Source organism: Phyllostomus discolor, chromosome 2 (genome assembly GCF_004126475.2).
Source record: "Phyllostomus discolor isolate MPI-MPIP mPhyDis1 chromosome 2, mPhyDis1.pri.v3, whole genome shotgun sequence".
Lineage (NCBI taxonomy): Eukaryota > Metazoa > Chordata > Mammalia > Chiroptera > Phyllostomidae > Phyllostomus > Phyllostomus discolor.
The window spans coordinates 42,918,596-42,931,487 of record NC_040904.2 but is presented as its reverse complement, the minus strand read 5'-3'; the positions used below and the strand labels follow the sequence as shown (position 1 = coordinate 42,931,487).

General features: G+C 39.2%; 1 long non-coding RNA gene across 1 annotated transcript in view; it reads left to right on the top strand.

Moving 5' to 3' along the window:
- Positions 1 to 2,792: 2,792 nt before the first annotated feature.
- Positions 2,793 to 12,892, top strand: part of LOC118498818 — a 40,950-nt gene continuing 30,850 nt past the window's right edge. Inside the window, exons 1-2 of the long non-coding RNA XR_004901286.1 lie at positions 2,793 to 3,887; positions 10,751 to 10,921. This is a non-coding gene — a long non-coding RNA (uncharacterized LOC118498818). The remainder of the gene's footprint in view (positions 3,888 to 10,750; positions 10,922 to 12,892) is intronic.

Genomic DNA, 12,892 nt, shown 5'->3' with positions numbered 1-12,892 from the left:
GTAATCATGATACATTAGTCACGCAAAGCTGTGAATGTTCAGAAAATCTTTATATTCAGGACCTGGTAAGGAACCAATTTGGCTAAAATCTTTAAAGCATCAAATACAAGGTTGACAGTAAAAGGTTTTCTCACCAGAAAGGATAACTTCAGAAAAGGGCTGAGGCTGCTGACAAAGTATTTTGGACCCCATCCTGCCCTTCTGAAATCAAGTTCCAATTTTAGGAATGCTGATCCTACAATCTGTACTTCCAAAGTCCTTCCTACTAGACCCAGGCTTGTAATTATCTGCTCAGGTTTGCCCCGATGTCCTGTATCCCAGACCCTTAGGAGCACGTCCTCGAAGGTATTGAAAAAGACTGCACTTCTTTTTCATGATACGTGAGAATTTCTTCTACCACCTTTTAGAAATGTAATTGCGAGAACTTTTGAATATAAGGAGGTTATCTTGGGGACACCCAGCTATTTGAGATCAGTTCTTTGATGAAGGCAGATGCCAGATCACAAGGTTATTGGAACATTGTCCCACAGTGATTGCTTTTTTATAGGGGCAACAAGAGGCAGCTTGGATTGTGGCCCCCTGTCCAGGGGGGTACAAACAAATGGGCTGTTCATGGCCACAGCCTGCTGGGGACCCCATATGCAGCTCTCCTAGTGTGAGAGGGTCTTGAGGATTCTCTTAGTTGTGTGCCTTTTGAGAGATGCTCAGGCATTTCAGGGGTTTCTGTCAAAACAGAACATCACATTTTCATTCAAGACTGACAGTTACAGTAAAGGAAGTGAGAACATTGAGGAACTGGCATTTTTTGTTTTGAAATCTAAAAAGAGCTAAAAGTGTCTCTCTGCTTTGTGTCTGGTCCTTCTAAAAGCTATTCTGTCCAAATCATACCAATTTAGAGGAGGGTAGAGAATCAAGAAAATAATATTTATAAAGTACAATATACTAGGCCCTTTTAAATATGATTACATTTATTCTAGGTGATAGGTATTACTCTTTCTACTTTACATATTAAGAAACTGAAGCCCCTGAGAGTAAAGGTTATAAAGGTGGTACATTTCAGGGCCATGCATTCAAGTCAAGGTATGAGTCCAAAATGCTCTATAATGGTGTTGTCCAATATGGTAGCCCTCTTAGCCATTATGGCTCTTTTAATTCTAACTAAAGTAAGGTATAATAACTAAATCAATAGTAATATCTAATTGTCTAATACTTCTTATGTGGTAGGTACTATTCTAAATTTGTTTCATGTATAAACCCACTTAATCCTCATAACAATCCCATGAAATAGATGCTGTTATGGGTGAGGAGACGGAGGCATAGTGAGAGGTTAGGCGGTTTTCTAAGGTTATCAGATAAGGAAATGTGGAACCAGGGTGGCGACCATAGCCTGCTTTCAGGTACTGGGGATGCGACCATTGTCCCATTCCAGAACACATTATAGGCTTACTTAGGAGAAAGTTTTGAGAGTAAGTTGCTGATTGAAAATGGAGTCACAAAAAGAACTACATTGTTTTTTAGAAAGGACAACCTGAAAACCAAGCAATACCTCCTTTGGCACACTATGTATGTATATGTGTGTGTAAAATACATATTGTATGTATATAAAATATATATTATACACCTATGCATGCATATATATTTCCACCCAAATGAGACCAATGAGTCAGACGTAGTGTTGTTAATGGCAAATAAATGATATAGAAAAGAGAGGATATTATAATGAAAATGGCAAATACTATATAATTAACTTTTAGTGAAATTTATTTTCTCTGCCTGCTTCAATTACAAATAAAAGAGAAAAACAGTGGTTAAGAACAGACCTCAAATGGGCTAATCTTAGCCTTTCACGTTTGCAAAGTAGGTTTAAAGTTCTTCAGATGTTTCAGGGAAATTCTGGAATGGGAGCTACAGGTTTGACTTGAAATACCAGAAATCAAATTCCTGCAAAGTACACATGCAGGCATGTGTATAATTTGTACACTTGGAAGTTCTAAATTCTTTTGTAATCTGCTTACTGAATGCATTCCCAAGTGGTGTTCTTTTGCCCATCCATCTCAGTTAACCTCACAAAGAAGGCAATAGTAGTTCAGAACAAGGACCCTTGTTCATGGACCTTGTTCATGGTCCATGTTGGGGCCATTGTCATTTCATGCACTGAGTGGCTCTGTTGAGATCTTACTGGTTAGGTGTTTTTAGTCTTGTGGGTATAGCTTGTGTTTTAAGTAAACATGGAAAGTACTTAGAAGGTGTTAGCACTTATATTTATAGTTTTCTAAATTAGGGATAACAATATAGAATTTGCATCATTAAGTTTTTTAGTCCTCAAGTGGAATCAATTTGAAACTCAGCTTGTTTTGTGACTTCTTAGTTAATGAGTGGCTTTGCAAAGGCTTTGGTGTAGGAAACATATAGCTTTTTTAAAAAATGGACATGCAAATGATGTTTTCAGTTGAGTTTGGTGTGACTTTCCAAATGAACATTTTAGCCATGAAGATAAAATTTTGTTATCTTTTTGATGGTAGCTAAGAGCCTTCTTAACAAATTGGCGTATGACATCACTATGATGACTATATCTGAAAAATTTCCTTACCTTTGTGTTGGCTGTAATCTTACTTGTTTTCCCCATCAGGATGCCTGCTTAAATACATGTTTGTAAACCAACTGAATATCCTTCAATACAGAGTAATATGGAACAGAGAATATTTGTTTCATAATTATTCAGAACCATATTCCTTTTTCTTCAAGAATATAGAGTAAAATTTACTGAATATTACATAGCAGAATAAGTGATTTGAATGTTTTTCTGTTTGAGCCATAATTTCAGTGTTGGGAACAATTTTAGAGATCATGTAGTGCATCCTTCTCAGAAGCTTTGGTGGACCGCCCCAGTACTGCCCAGGGCCTGGCAGAACTGAACTTGAACGGCCACTCTGTCTCCAGGATCCACCCACCAGCCAAGCCTTACCACACTTTGTTTACTTTTTGACCTGATCTAGGACACACTAGATCTTGATTTAATAACCATTTAAACCCTTTGAGAAATGGCTTGTTATCTTGCTTTGCTTAGTTACTGCAATCAAATCTGCACTGTCTCCTGTGTACATTATCCATATATACTTATGAATATTTGAAACCATAGACCAAGAAGGGGCTTAGAGATTATCTAGTACAATCTCCTTGGGTTGCAGATGGAGAAAATGAGAACTTAAGCGACTGGTTTGAGGCCACACGGCTAGTCAGCTGAAGCTTTGAGTACCTATTCCAGCTGGCGTAACCTTGAGTCTGGTCCTCTTATTACTGTTATTTCCGGTGTATTGTACATTTCCAAGGGGATGGTCAGGTGTTCAAACAAGGAGCCAAACATTGCCCAGGCCTGGTGACTTTTGTTCCAGTTGCCTTATGGGTGGTTGGGATGTTGACAAGGCATAAATATTTGCCAAAGAATCATGAATAAACTCAGCTGGGATTAAACTTTGATATGCAAATGAAGGGGTGGTTATAACATGAGAAACATTTCTTCTAAAATAAAATTTAAAAAGTTATAAAACACACAGGGTCAGGTGAGCCATTTAAGAAAACAACACTCTCCATGATGTCTCATTGCTTTGGGAATGTGACATTGGGACTGGAGCTTTGATGATCTCTGTGAAGAATAAGGGCAGGAGGAAAGACGGCTGCCTGTCAACAGTAACATGCAGACAAATGAAAACCTGCGCTGTGTCCTGAGAGTTTTAGGTAATCCAGGCTCATAATTTGATTTGAGAAGAGCTACTCCAGGCTACTGTGTAATTATAGAAGCATTCACTCGGCTGGCTCCTGTTCGCCTCATCACATTCTACTTCATTGCCCTTTATGCTAAAGCCCCTGTTGATGAGAGGGCGGAAACAGTGAGTACAAATAAAGCAATTAGCAGGTGGGGAATGCTACCACTGTTTAAGGATAACATCCAATCTTTATTGGTGCTTATTAAGTAGAAGTCTAGAGCTTAGAGACAAAGGGAAATATCGCAAACCACAAAAATGAGAAGGGGTGTGGGGACAAAAAGAGAATGAGGGAGAAATTAGACCAACGGATCTATTCTATAGTTCACAAATCTAATTTTAAAAACTGCTTTTAGAAATAATAGCAAACCTACAATTTATTTATTTTATACCGAGTTACATTCTCGTGTTAATATTCACCATCTTTTAAAGAATTTTTGCTTTTGTTGACCTATTCTTTTACTATGTGGATTCACTTGAAAAATGTTTTTACACAACAGTTTCTGTGTTCAAATGAGAGGAGGATTTTTCATTTGGGTTGCAGTTAAACCTGCCAGCAGGGGGAGTTAGGATAATTAGCAAAGCTCCTGGGCAGGGTCCTGATGTCCAAGCACAGATTCACAGACACTCTTGGCAGAGCTGAAAGTGCCTGCTGTAGACAAGGAATATCATGGGCAAAAGGAGGAATGCAAGAGGATTGCAAGTGTTCTTGAAATCCTAGCACAGGATATTGAAGTTGAACAAGAAACAGGGCACAAGCTCTGCATTGCCCTCCCTCCACAGAGTAATTTACTTAGCTAAAAACAGGGATAATCTAAATCTGTCCATCCACTGTCAGACAGTGACCAGCGGGGAGAGGGGAGGGAATTTCAGGGGAAAAGGGGAAGGGTTTACAGGAACAAGTATAAAGGACACATGGACAAAAACAAGGGGTGGTGGTGGGAACAGGAGGAAGGTAGGGAGGGCTGGGAGGAGGTGGGCTGCGATGGGAGTAAAAGGCAGAAAACTGTACTTGAACAACAATTAAAATTAAAAAAATAAATCTGTCCATCCAGAAGGCTGTAAATCTAATTTTCCATGGATAGCATTGCTCTTCTTGCCCCAGCCTTATTTTGTGTTTCTGAGCCACAAGGCAGAGTATAAATAATTGCCATTCATTTCAGAGCAACCCCAAGAAGCTGCCCCTTGCATCTGATTTTGGCCTAGTGCTTTTGTCCTTGAATGCCTTATCAATTAAAGCTCTTATGGCAACTTCTGCTACCTAAGCAGGACATAGCTCCCTATTTAAAAAACAGATTTCCACCTAGCCAACTTAAAGGTATGTAAGTTTCCAGGAAAATCAATATGCTTTCCTTTTGTCTTAGTGATGGGAGGGTACTGTGGACAGATATATGTGCACATCTCTAGAAAGATAAAATTTTTATAGTGCATTTGCTAAACAGGGAAGTAACTGAGATCGCAAAATTAAGCCTTCATTCTCATAGGGGTTAAACTAGGGAAACTACAGGTGTTCTTAGGGCATAGTTTTACTTCTCACTGTTATACACTCTTCCTCTTTTTCATCCTTCCATCACTTAGTGGCCACTTGAGGCAGACCCAGAGGGTCAGAAGTGAAATCTCTTGGGTGATGATACTGAGAAGCATGTTTATTTCACCTTTGTGACAGAAATCATAGCACTTGAATAGGACAGACAGTAACTCAGCTAAAGGTCTAAAGATGACAATTAACAGGCCTTCCCAAGCATCATTCAAGAGGAGGGATTCCTGGAGGCAAAACAAGGGAAGATACTTTCCAGAGCCTGCAAAATGTTGTGCACTTTGCATTAATGTCTTTTGATACCTTTTGTAGTTCTAGTAAATGTAAAAATATGCATATTATGAATCTTCTATTGAAAAGTAGACATTGCATATTTAAAACATGTTTCATTCAAGGGTCACCATTGTGCTCATAACTTTTATTAGTATCTCAATCCAGAATGGCAAAAAATAGAAAAATTCCCACATGACAAATACTAAGCCATAATTTCATAGATACACACAGTTTCCACCTGCATCTTCTCTCACTGCTGTCATCATCATTTAGTAATTGTGTTGTTCCTTGAATTTGTTGCAATGCTTCATATTTTTGAAGACGTTCTCATGATCATGAGCTCACTTAATTCTTCTCAACAACCTCATGAATTTGACAGGTGAAATAATATGTTTTTACACATGAGGAAACACACACAGAGATGCCCTGTGACCCACTCAGGGTGACACAGCTTGGGACAGTATTCCAAATGTCTAGATCAGTACAAATTGAGAGTGATTTCCACCTTTTATCCACTTAAAGATACAAATGCAAGAAAATGGAAATTGTTTCCAGTAATTATCCAGCCATTAGGAATTATTAGTTCTTTATCAAATAAAGGACTGAACAACAGAGCAAAGGATTCATTGGTTCTCTGGAGACTGGGAACCTTGGTATTTTGGAAATGCGGCAAATGGTAGAAGCAAATACAAAGAGTATCATCTTTTCACTCCTCCCTTTCTCACTTCCATATGTTTTTCCTGTTGTTTCAGATTAAAAGAAAATAAAGTAATGAGCAAACCCAGATAGTTGTGGTTGGACCGAAAGACTTGTGGTCCTCACTGCTGACACCTACAAGCTTCAAAAGCAGCCACTGGAGCTGCCTTTCTCCAAGACTTCACCTTCCTCCAGGGAATAAGGTCTCAGTTGAAATTTCAGGGAGGCTGTTGAGAATCTTCTGTTTTGGCAAACCCACAGGCACACTATTTTTGTTGTCTAATTCATCTCATACTGTCTGGACTCCTAATAAATTTCTTTTCCTTTACATGGTGAAATGTACTTCACAATTGATCAGTTCAACTTACAGTTGATGAAAAAAAACTGTACCATTGACCATTTAAAGGACTGAATAAAATGACTTTATTTTTTAAACAATCATTTCTGTGCACTGTATTTGTGAAGGTCCAGGACAGTTCAAAGGACAAGTAACTACTGCAGATTTGTTCTAGTAAAGGGGGAAACAGTATTTTAATTTGACTGTGAATGTAACTAGAAATACCCACAAAGTACCTCAGACACAGGTTCTGTAGCTCACAATATCCCACCCGGGATGCCTTTCAGGGTTTCTTCCCCTCCTGTTGGTAGCCTGAGGCCTCTTTGGGCCTGGCCTGGAGAAAGCCTAAATGAATGATCTTCTTACAGATAATCAATAGTGGACCATAAATGATGATGGATGCTTCTGTGTTGCTTGGGGCCTCTGCACTTGATGCCACTTAAAACTCCTGCAGGAAGTGCTGGGCATCCTCCTCCAGGGTGTCCTTGGAGCCTTGGCAAATTCCTTCTGCTCACTCAAAAGGCATGCTTCCTGTTGTTTGGGGTGGTCTGTCCAATGCCTAGCTTTGAATGTGTTTAAAGGGAGAGTAAAGAGCATATTTTAAATTCACAAGTAAAATATTTTACAATGGGTAAAACTTGGTGTTGATAGCACAATGTGGAAATAGCATAATCCTCTATTCACTGTGAGTATTTTGTGAGAAGCAGACCTGATGCGGAATTGATAGCACCTCCCGTCTCTGGAGCAGACAGTTCCGACCCACTGTTAAAGGCCCTTTCTTACTCAGTGAGGTGCTCCTTTTAGGTCCTGTTTTGAAAGCAGTTTCTGATAGTAGATGGAGGACACATTTTTCTCTATTTGTGCCTATGTCTGTACAATCATTGGCCTCTCCGAGACTCCAGGTTGGAGGTCTTCATAAGTTGGCCTCACCAGTCTTTCTGAACCAGATGCAAAGTACACACCCCAACAGGCTTGTAAAAGCAGTACATCTAATCACATAATGCCTCTATAATGTGGTTTTTTAAATTAAGTGACCCACAACATATTAATCTGGTGGTAACAACTCCCGAGGGATACAGCGCTGGCAGACACTTCAAGAACAACTATTAAATATGATATTAATTTCATCTGAACATATGGAAATAAAAACAAGTCATGGGAGAACTTCAGTGCTCTGTACATGCTATATTGTTCATAAACCTGTCATAAATAAGTGCCTCCTAAAAGGAAATCAATTAATAAATGTGCATTGAATTACAAAGTTTAAATATTCCATAATATGAGGATCTCCCTTCCTGCCCCCTCCACCCACATTCCCACCCCTACCACGGCCCCCTTGTTATTCAAGCTGTTATAACATTTTCCCACTCTGTGGTACATCTTGGTTTTGTTGTTGTTGATTGAGTTATTTGGTTGGCCGGCTGCTTTAACAAAAATGAAGAAAAAATATCTGCAAGCTATAAAATGCATCTTCTTTTTTCCTTTGTCTGTGTGTTAGAGTCTGGCTTGGCACTAGGGCCCCACCCCAAACCTCCCACCGAGAGTATGTCATATTTCTATATGCTCGTGCATGTTCAGCTCTACCTCTTTTGAAATGATGCCCAAAACCAAGCAATGTTTACATAAGTAAAAGGGAGTTTCACTTTTATGCTGTAATTTCTGCATGGAGCAGAGAGTTTTCCTAGCCATACCTTGTACTTTGTTCATGGGTGGACTTCTATTTTTCTAATGTGATGGTTTTATCCAGCTTTGACAACAGATTTCTTTAGGAGATTACACACCTGGAATTAACTTTTTCTGCCAAGAATTACAGTGCACCTGGAAGTACTAAATCATTTTTATCTATGTGGTAGAAACTTTTCATAATGAACTTGCCTATCTTGAACTTGACCTGTCTCTTGAGGAGAAGCAAAGTTAGGCAGGTATGTTGGTGTTGTGAGGTAAATATATCCAGGGAGTGTTTACTTCTCACCTGCCAAATTCTCACTACCTGCATACCACCTCCCAGGGTATCTCACCGGTTAAATGACTCTGCTTACCACACAACATATGGAAATGTGAGTAAGTGCTTTCAGCAGTGTTTGCTATGTTTACACCAGTCCCAACACTAATCCCCATGAATGTTTGATATAGTTCCCAACAGGTTTAAGTAGATGCCAGACACCATATCTATTGCCTATGTGTTGGGCATGATACGCAGAAGGAGAATGATAAGGAACTGTTCTTTAGAAATTTCTTTCCTAAAGACATATTTGCTAACTAGATTAAATATTTTGAGAATTTTAAACACTTTCTATGGGTATAAATGCCACAAAAAAATATAACATCAATGAATTTAAAAAATCATGCAGGGAGTTTCTTATAAAGTCCAGCCACACCAGCAGTTTTGAGACCTGTGACATATTTTTGTCTGTGTAAATCTGTTGATGAGATCTCACGAGGTATAACTGCAAGACTGTCCTTAAGAGGCTCAGAATTATGAGTTGGAAAACTTTCTACAAATTCATGCTGACATGTCAGAAAGACAATATAGTATGAGTGTTAGACATTACTTACATGATTTCTTTGATGGGACAATGAGTTTAGGAAATTGAGAGAAAAAATATTCCTTTTAAGTGTTGCTATCAGTTTTGGATCTTCTGTTTTTGCTGTGAAACCAGAATATGCTCTCGTTTTTCCTGACATGAAGTTGTGTGGATTGAACAACAAATGCTTTTACCCTTGGGCATCCTTGCCCTGCTGTGTTGGTTATACCTGAAGTCTGCCAAACTTGTTCTGCTTATTCTTGTCAAACAAGGATAATTTCTTGGTTGCTTGCTTGTCTCTGATATAGTGTCAGCATTTTAAAGGCCAAAAGTTGCCATAGTGACAAATTACACGAGCATAAACATTTATTCAGTTTAGGCAGAAACTCCATGAAGTAAGACAAGGGATAGAAAAACCACGGATACCCCACCATTTTTATTTTGATGGGTTTTTTTAGGCATCATAAGCATGATATTGTAAGTGATGATAAAAAATGTGTAGTTTTAAAAAAGGAGCACATAAAATATAGATACACTGAAATCTATCTGCTACCAAATTCAAATATAAATAATTGAATTTCACAAATTAGTATTCTCTGTAGCTGTGGTTTAATGTTATATGAATGTGACTAAATTCTACCCTGAGTATAGATAAACTCATTATGTCCTTTAAGTAGTTCGAATTTCCTGATAACCAGCAGTCAAACCGAGGAACAAGCAGAATTAGTAGCCAAGTCTAATAAATGACTGGGAAAAATTGTATCTGTCTCATCCTCCTGGTTCCCACACACTCTGGTTACATCATTACTTAGCCTGTAAACTCAGAGGCCAATTGGGCTTCAGAGCTTGGGTCAGGTGACCAAAACATCAAAATGAGTCTGAAACTCTACCCTAAAGATGGGGTTTCAGCAGGGGCCTCTGGATAGCTGACTCCTCTGCGGCTGCTGTGCAATTTTCGTATTTTATTTCACCTTTGCTTTCAGGCTTAGCTCTTGGTCTCACAGATTGACGGCTGAAGCAAACTTGTTGGTGTGGGTTTTTCTGTGCAGGTGCATGACCAAAATTATTTCCTGTACCACAGACTACACTCAGTTATGTAATAGCTTAAAAAGAAAACAACAACTGGACTTTTCCCCACGAATTAGTTTTCGTTAGGAGAATTCTAACCCCTTCCTTTTCCTTTTATCTTTTTTGTTTGTTTTTGAAAAGTGTTTTGGGTTTTATTCTAGTTTAAAAAAATGATTTGATGTCTAAAGCTACAAAACTCAAAAGCCAAGTTTATCAGGTCCACAGGTAGCAACGCCCTGACGATGAGCTGAAATGCTGTGTTCCTCTGAAAGGAACGGAATGTGTAACTCGATCACCTTGCTAAGGTTTCACAGGGCAAGTATAGTGATGACAACAACCGCTTGTTTTCTGCAGATGTAGAAAGGCGGTTTTTTTTACATGTGCAGGAAGCAGCAAAAAACCTGATCTTAGGGGATAGGTGGGTTGCCTTGCAAGGAATAAACCAAATAATCCTTAAAGTTGTAGTAACATGTACAGAGCCAAATGCTTGACACCTCTCTACACAAATGCATTTTCATGTTCAGGCTTACCTTTCTCTTGATTGCACCCATAGGTGCTGTGATCATTTCTGACTGAGAATTTCTCCTGAACTCTCTTGAAAGGAAAACCTGCCAGAAATGGAAAAATCCATTGGAAAACCTTCTTCTCGTGCTGTTATCAAGATATTCAAAGGCTCCTCCATCTGGGAAGCAGGGATGAAGCAGCAAAGAAGGAGGAAACTCAGGTGAAAATTAATTTGTCAAAAACCAAGCCAAACAAAACAAATTGCCCTCTGAAGCCATTGTTCCTAGATGAAAGGGTCACATGTAAAATATATTTCATGATTTATACAGCAAACATTAGCATGTGCTAATTATTGAGCTAGACAGGAGGGATACAAGGAAGTGATGGGGAAAACGAAAACGACGAGGATGTTAACAGCCAGTACTCATGGGATGCCGCTGTAGAGCGCACTACGCTCAGTGCTTCCCCGTGTTCATCCTAACTCCTTCCATTCATCCACAAAGGGCAGTTGTTATTATTATCTCCCCTTTAACGAGGAAAAACCAAGGACCAGAAAAGTTAAATGATTTGCTCAAAGTCATGCAATTGTTATATGTTGGTCCCTAATGATAGAATTCTAGCCCCTGTCTGATTTAGCCTGTGACCTCTGTCCTCAGCCACTGTCCCACATTGCTTCTCTGTACAATTCTTTCTTTGTCCTTATGGCATTTTTAATGTCATGGTGGAGTACACTAGATGAAGAAATGGTTGAAATTACACATGTTAAAACATTGATGGGACTTAGTACTTGAGGAAAGAGAAAGTTTCACAGAAGAAATGGTTCGACAGTGAGAAGGAAGGAGAATGGGTGGTCCATAAATGCTTGGTTATCTTTTCCCCGGCAGGTAATCCCTCCAAAATAACTGATAACTAACTACTTTCATCCCGCAAAACTATCACTGAAAGTGCTGTGTAAGACGGAGCGAACTCCCGTCCCCACAGGTGCCTGCCAAAGAAAGTAACTAGGTGCTCACATATTTTCCAGTACAAGTGCTTCATTATTAATTCATGGTCCAGGTCCTCGGTACATGCTGTTACTAATATTAGGTTTCAGCAGTGAATAATGAACAGGAGCACTGGACTGGATGTCTTAACATTTTTTAAACAATGTTTGCAGTGCTAAATTCTATTTCTAGCTTAATTGGGGTCTTTACATAAACAAGAGGAGGGCTCTGTACTGTTGGGGAGGCATAATTTTCCCACAGCTTAGCAACGGAAAAGGTAAGAGTCAGCGTGATTAAAACCCTGCAGAAGGTTGATGCAGATAAAATTTTCCCCCTTAGGCCTCAGTTTATTCTTATATTAGACAAGAAAAGGAGAGGCGTCCTGAGTTAGGATTCCAGCTAGAAAGTTTGGACCAGCTCCTTGCCTTGAAACTGCATTCCTTCAGGAAAGGAAGGAGGAGGAGAACTCTCTCTGGTGGGGACATGGTCCCTACATGTGGTCCCCAGAGCAGGTCCCACTTACCCACTAGGCACGGTGCCAATGGGGCCTATGGTGCATTTAGTGGCTCGTGTAAACACTCTCATGTTGATTCTGTTTAAAATAAGAAGAAAATGAACATAATAATAATGAATATATAATAATGACCCCAGCCTGGTTTATTTCATCTTTACACCAGTACAGTCACAAAGTAAAACTTCTAATTATTCTCGTGGAGGAAGGGCACTGTGATGGCTAAATGCCTAGGTTCACGAAAATCCTCATGTGGTCCTGCCCCAAATAGGCCACCTATCAGTGGCATTGGGTGGGGGTGAAGGCTGCTAAACAAGTTAAATTATTTCATTAGAAAACCTATTCTTCCTTACTGTTGTTTTCTGTAGATCTTAATGAGAGAGAGTCTTTGAGGGGGAAAAAATACCTATATGGTTGACAAGAATGTTAAGATCACATCTCCTCTGGGTTCCCAATAGTGCCCTGCTTGGCGTAGGCTTAGCACTCAATAATTAGTCATAGTTAATTGAAACTGATTTACAGAAAAAGCACAATGATGTATTTATTCACTAAGTGTAATAGCTTTTTATTTAAGGCTAAACTATGTGCTGGGCATGGACCATACTAGGTGTTGGGGATATAATGAGAAATGAGATAGACATTTTGTCTGAACGCCGAGGGCTTCAGAGAAGGACAATGAGAAGAAACACAAAAATGA